The sequence below is a fragment of the Cebus imitator genome, unplaced genomic scaffold (genome assembly GCF_001604975.1).
Source record: "Cebus imitator isolate Cc_AM_T3 unplaced genomic scaffold, Cebus_imitator-1.0 Scaffold207, whole genome shotgun sequence".
NCBI lineage: Eukaryota > Metazoa > Chordata > Mammalia > Primates > Cebidae > Cebus > Cebus imitator.
The window spans coordinates 1,140,636-1,147,179 of NW_016107522.1; the positions used below are offsets into that span (position 1 = coordinate 1,140,636).

The following is a 6,544-nucleotide window of genomic DNA, read 5'->3' on the forward strand; positions in this document are numbered from 1 at the left end:
CCTGGTGGGTGAGGAGGGCAGGCCTGGTGGGTGAGCAGGGCAGGCCTGGTGGGTGAGGAGGGCAGGCCTGGTGGGTGAGGAGGGCAGGCCTGGTTGTTGCTGCAGCACAATGGGGCCTCCTGTGGGCTGGGCACCCACAGGCAGCCACCATGGCACCTCAGCTGGGCTATCACCTCTCACCCTGGGCCTCTCTGCCTGCCCCAAGCCAGGCCCTGTGTGGGACGCTGGGCCACAAGCGCTGCCTATGGTCAGACGGTGGGGAAAGTCATGTACTTTCAGGACCATCAGTGAGGCCAGCGTCGAAGCCAGAAAAGAAGGCACGGACTCCAGTCGCCGTGGCTCACTCCCTGGCACTGACCCACCATTGAGCTGCTGCCTCCTGGGAAGCCTCCAGCCAGCTTGGTATTTTCAGTGTCTCCTCGCCGTAACCCTGTGTTACACGTAAAGTGACTGAAGTTAAAGGACTAACAGAATCTTCTAGAGACCTGGCTAACATGTGACAAAGCGGGGTTGGCCAAGCAGGGGTTGGAATCAGCAGAATTATGTGACTGCTCCCAATCCCCTGAGGCATGGAGCCCCAGAGGCAGGCCTACTGCACAGCCAGGCGTCTCCCCTACGCACCGGGGCCTGTTCCACATATGCACATGTACCCAAATGCGCACACACATGCCCGATCACCCCCGACCCTCCTGTACACGTTAATTCACGTGCATGCCCACAGTTCCCCTAGGTCTGATCTGCGTCACAGGGCTGTTTTTTCTGAGCACACATCCGCACTCCCAGCCACCACCCCAGCCACAGATATTTGCCAGGAAGCCGGACGTGCTCTTCCCTGGAGCCTTCCTTTCTCTGCTCCTCGTTGCCTGGCTTGGCTGACGCAGGGAGTGAGGATTTACAGTGCAGAGGTAAAGAGGTTTTTCCTAATTAGATCCATGTCCAAGCTGTTGTCTGCAGATGCAGCCTGACGGCCACCGCATTTTTCACAGACGGTGGCTTGCCAAGAAAAAGAGCCTCTTCTGCCAGCCACCAAGGGGGAGGAGAGATCCCAGGGAAGCTGAACAGTGAGGCGGGCCTGGCTCCTGCAGACCTCCTGTGAGGGCTCCTGCCAGAGGGGCCTCAGGAAGGCAGGGGCTGGGAGGCGGGGCTGGCCTCCTGCCCAGGATGGGCACAGCCCTCTCTTCATGCCCCCGTCCTGGTCTTGGCCCAGCTGGGGAGATGTGCGCCTTCAGGCCATCTACGCCTTGTTCTTTCTTTTCTTTTTTTCTAAAAATAATTGTTTTGGTTTTGTGAACAGCCAGGCTGTTCACATGGCTCGAAAGCTAAAAGGTGCCGGCAGCTCCCAGGAAAGGGTTTGCCCTGCCTCTCCCCCCGGCCTTCTTCCGGCTGCGGCCAATATCCCACGATTTTTGCAGGTCCTTTTAGAGATATTTTCTGCATATTCAAGCAAATATGTGCATAAATTCCCCTTTCCCTCCAATTTTGTAGAAAAGATGACACGTGTCACAGGCTTGCTTCATGCCGCTTTTTTCACTCGATGGTGTGACAGTGGGCCCACTCTAGGCCAGGATACAAGGAGGTTCCTTAGGAATTTGGGGGGCATGGTGCATGGTGTGGGGGAGTCACATGTATCTAACCCTTAATGCATCCAGTTGTTCAAAGCTTTTGGGGCAGCACCCACTGCGTGCTCAGCTCTGTGCCCAGGTCCCAGGGGGCTGCTGTTGGTTGGAAAGATTCAGGGAAAGAACCAGGCTTGCTGCTGTACAGCAGCTCAGATGACACTGGGCAAAAGACCCCATGTTTGTGCAGGTGAGGCCCAGCTGGACACGGGCAAAATGGGAGCTGACAGCAGCTTAGGTCAGGGGCGCATTTTTCACCCACTGTTGCAAGAGCGACGGTTGCAGTTATGCTGAAGGAGTGTTGTTACAGGATGTTTATAGTTTTAACAAATTACATTGTTTTCCTTTTATTTTTTATTTTATTTTATTTTTGAGATGGAGTCTTACTCTGTCACCAAGGCTGGAGTGCAGTGGTGCGATCTCGGCCCACTCCAACTCTGCCTCTTGGGTTCAAGCGATTCCTCTGCCTCAGCCTCCCAAATAGCTGGGATTTCAGGCATGCGCCACCGCGCCCGGCTAATTTTGTATTTTTACTAGAAATGGGGTTTCTCCGTGTTGGTCAGGCTGGTCTCAAACTCCTGACCTCAAGTGGTCTGCCTGCCTCGACCTCCCAAAGTGTTGGGATTACAGGCATGAGCCACTGCACCTGGCCCCCTTCTATTTTTAAAGTTTTTGTGGGTACATAGTAGGTATAAATATTTACGGGTTACATGAGATATTTTGATACAGGTATGCAATGCATAATAATTGTATCAGGGTAAACGGGGTATCCATCACCTCAAGTATTTATTTCTTTGTGTTGCAAATAATCCAATTAGACTCTTTTAGTTATTTTGAAATACACAATAAATTACTGCTGGCTATAGTCACTGTATTGTGCTATCAAATACTAGATATTATTCACTCGTTCTAACCATATTTTTGTACCCTTTAACCATCCTCACTTCTCCTCCACAGCCCTTCCCAGTCTCTAGTAACCATCCTTCTACCCACCTCCACGAGTTCAAGTGTTTTATTTTTTAGCTCCCACAAATGAGTGAGAACGTGTGAAGTTTGTCTTTCTGTGCCTGGCTTATTTCACTTAACACAACAACCTCCAGTGCCATTCATGTTGCTGCATAAAGCTCTCCCTCTTGACCCCCCTGCTCCTGTGGGATTGGGACCCTCTGCTGTCCTCCTCCATGCCGGTGTCTGTGTGGTATACTGAGTTCAGGTGACAATCATGTGGCCTGCGCAGTCCATGTGGTGATAGGCTTCCCCACCCACCATGCTCTGATGATCAATCCCTCTACTCGTCCCACTACAGCAAAGTCACCAGGGGCCGGGTGCGGTGGCTCACACCTGTAATCCTAGCACTTTGGGAGGTGGAAGCAGGCAGATCACCTGAGGTCAGGAGCTCAAGATCAGCCTGGCCAACATGGCAAAACCCTGTGTCTACTAAAAATACAAAAATTAGCCAAGTGTGGTGGTGGGAACCTGTGATCCCAGCTACTCGGAAGGCTGAGGCAGGAGAATCGCTTGAACCCAGGAAGTGGAAGTTGCAGTGAGCTGAGCCTGTGCCATTGCACTCCAGCCTGGGAGACAAGAGCAAAACCCCATCTCAAAAAAAAAAAAAAAAAAAAAAAGGTCACCAGGGCTTCTGGGGACCACTTCACTACCTCCTGTCTTCCTTAGCAGCCCTCCTATAGCTCAATTCTATGGCTTTCTCTGTTTTCCAAAGCAGAGGAAGGGGAGAACACCAAGATTTCATGAATAGCCACTCTGTGTGCCAAACAGAGTAGCGGGAAAACATGCGCTGGGCCACTGGGTAAGGCCAGCGGTAAACTGGTGTTCAGAAATCACGTCATAAAGTCCGATACAATTCTTGAAATTTGGAGCAAATTTGAAAACTAATTTCTTGGTGGCCAAAGCAGATCAGCTCAAAACACTCTGACCTGTGAATACCACACTCTTGATTTATGACAAAGCTGGTCAAGCAGTAGGAAAGGAAGGGGTTTTTAAGAAATGATGCTGGGGTTATTGAGTACCTAAACAGAAGAAAACAAAACAAAGTCCTTGACCCCTACCTCACACCATCCACAAAAATGCAACTCCAGGTGGATTCAGATTTAAATGAGAAAGGCAAAACAATATAGCTTCAAAAGATAATATAGGAGTATCAGTGGGGGCTCAACCAGAGAAGCAGAGCCAGTCAATAATCTGTGTGTGTGTGTGTGTGTGTGTGTGTGTGTGTGTGTGTGTGTAGAATTGGTTCATACAATTGTCAGGGCAGGCTAAGGACATCTGAAGTCTGATGGGCAGGCTGTCAGGGGCTGTTTGGAGTGTGGCTCAGGGAATGCCTAAGTCCTTTTAACAAGGCCTTTCAATTAACTGAGTCAGGCCCATCCAGGATAATCTCTTCCCACTTTTATTTTAGATGACTTAAGTGCAGTAGTGAGAAGTAGGGGATGAGTGGAACAAGAAGTTCGATCTGTAACTGACTGTGAGCAGTGATCTCCCTTTTGATTATCTTAATGTCAACTGACTTGGGACTCTAATCACATTGCAAAATCTCTTTGCAGCAGCATGAAGGCCAGGGCTCGAATGAGTAACTAGAGAAAGCGTGTGCATGCCTGAAAGGGCACTGCTTCCCTGTGTCCTCCTGCTCTCAGTAGAGAATACCTCTTGTTGCCCAGCCTAGCCCTGTACCCTCACTAACTGAAAGCAGGCTAGAAAGGGCATTCCAGGGAAATATAGTCCAGCCTAGGCAAGGTCACACATTAGAAAGTCATCCGAATAGGAAAATATTTTTATGACTTTGGAGTAAGGAGAGACTTCTTAAGCAAGATATAAAAAACATAATCCATAAAGAAAAAGACTAATAATTTAGGCTATGCTAAAATTAAGAAAGTTTGTTTGTCAAAGAAACCATTAAGAGTATACAAAAGCAATCTAGGAGTGGGAGAATGTATTTGCAGCATATATAATTGACAAGAGACTCATATCTAGACTGTAGAAAAAACTCTTATAAATCAATGAGAAAAACTAAAAAAAATCCCAAAAACAAAAAACAACAGAAAATTGTGAAAGATACCTGAATAGGTAATTTGTGAAAGAGTTAATAGCCAGTAAACACATGAAAAAGGGTTCAATCTCAGTCAGAGAAGTACAAATTAAAACCACAGTGAGATCCCTGTGGTAGTATTAAAATATGTCCACAACTTCTTCAGTACTCTTCATTTCAATAGGTGAAACTTAATTTCCCTTTCCTTGAGCATGGCTAGACTTCAGTGATTCACCTTAATAAACAGGATAAGGCGGCCAGGCGCAGTGGCTCAAGCCTGTAATCCCAGCACTTTGGGAGGCCGAGGCGGGTGGATCATGAGGTCAAGAGATCGAGACCATCCTGGTCAACATGGTGAAACCCCGTCTCTACTAAAAATACAAAAAATTAGCTGGGCATGGTGGCACGTGCCTGTAGTCCCAGCTACTCAGGAGGCTGAGGCAGGAGAATTGCCTGAACCCAGGAGGCGGAGGTTGTGGTGAGCCGAGATCGCGCCATTGCACTCCAGCCTGGGTAAAAAGAGTGAAACTCCGTCTCAAAAAAAAAAATAAATAAATAAAAATAAATAAATAAACAGGATAAGGCAAAAGTAATGGTGTATCACTCGCAACACTAGGTGATGAGACAATGTGGCCTCTCTTTCTCTTTCTCTCTCTTCCCCTTGCCCCTCTCTCTCAGAACATTTGTTGATGCCACCTCATGAGGACAGTCAAGCAGACCTGCTAAGAGGCGCATACAGCAAGGAACTGAGGTTTCTTGCCATCACATCATGTGAGTGAGCCATCTTGGAAGTGAATCCTACAGCCCCAGTTGAGCCTTCAGATGACAGCAGTCCTGGCTGACATTTTGAGTGAAACCTTGTGAGAGACCGGGACCATCCAGACAAGCCACTCCGGGCTTTCTGGCTCATAGAAACTTTGAAATAATAAGTGTATGTTGTTTTAGGCCCCTGCATTATGAGCATAATTTGTTATGAAATACTTGATAAGTAACACACTACCTTTATTCACCAGAATGTCTAATATTAAGAAAATCGATAGTAATAAGTGTTGATGAGAATGTGAAGCTGCTGGAACTCTCATGGATTGCTGTCGGAAATGTAAACTGGAACAATCATTTTGTAAAACAATTGTTTCTACTACTTTCTAAATAATTGAAAGTATGTATTTCCCCTGACCTATCCCTGATGACCTGGAAATTACACTTATGGGAATATACCAGACAGAAAGGTGTATGTGTAAATGCGCATATCAGGATACATATACAGAACATTCCTAAAAGCATTGTTTATAATAGTCTCAACCAAAAAATGGACCAAAATGGACCAAGTTCACAGTTCATTTATACAACGGAATACTGTAAGCTATGAAAATTAATGGATTGGCTGGGCACTGAGGCTCATGCCTGTAATCCTAGCACTTTGGGAGGCCAAGGTGGGTGGATCACCTGAGGTCAGGAGTTCAAGACCAGCCTGGCCATCATGGTGAAACCCCATCTTAAAAAGAAAAAGAAAAAGAAAGAAAGAAAATTAATAGATTATGACTATACACAGTACCAGGAATAGGTCTCAGAAGCATAATTTGAGTGAAAGAAGCCTGACACAAAAGAGTCCATGTTCTATAATCCTATTTAAATGAAGTTACCTTTGGTGAGGTGGAGGGGCCCCAAGGAGTTAGCCTCCCACCTCATCAAATAAGACCTCATGTCTTACTTCTTTACCTGGCTGGTGGTTACATAGCTATTGACTACATGATCTGCACATTTTTGTTTTGTGCCTTTTTGTGTAAATGTATACTTTTAAAACGAATTACAAAATCACACAACCCAACAGCATAATGCCAAACACCATAGTCCCATGAATCTGTCTTAACAGCCCTCAGAGTGG

At 46.9% G+C, this 6,544-nt stretch overlaps 1 long non-coding RNA gene across 1 annotated transcript in view; it reads left to right on the forward strand.

Moving 5' to 3' along the window:
- The window catches only part of LOC108317783, a 34,983-nt gene extending 29,503 nt beyond the window's left edge, over positions 1 to 5,480 (forward strand). Inside the window, exon 4 of the long non-coding RNA XR_001830886.2 lies at positions 5,338 to 5,480. This is a non-coding gene — a long non-coding RNA (uncharacterized LOC108317783). The remainder of the gene's footprint in view (positions 1 to 5,337) is intronic.
- The last annotated feature ends 1,064 nt before the right edge of the window (positions 5,481 to 6,544 follow it).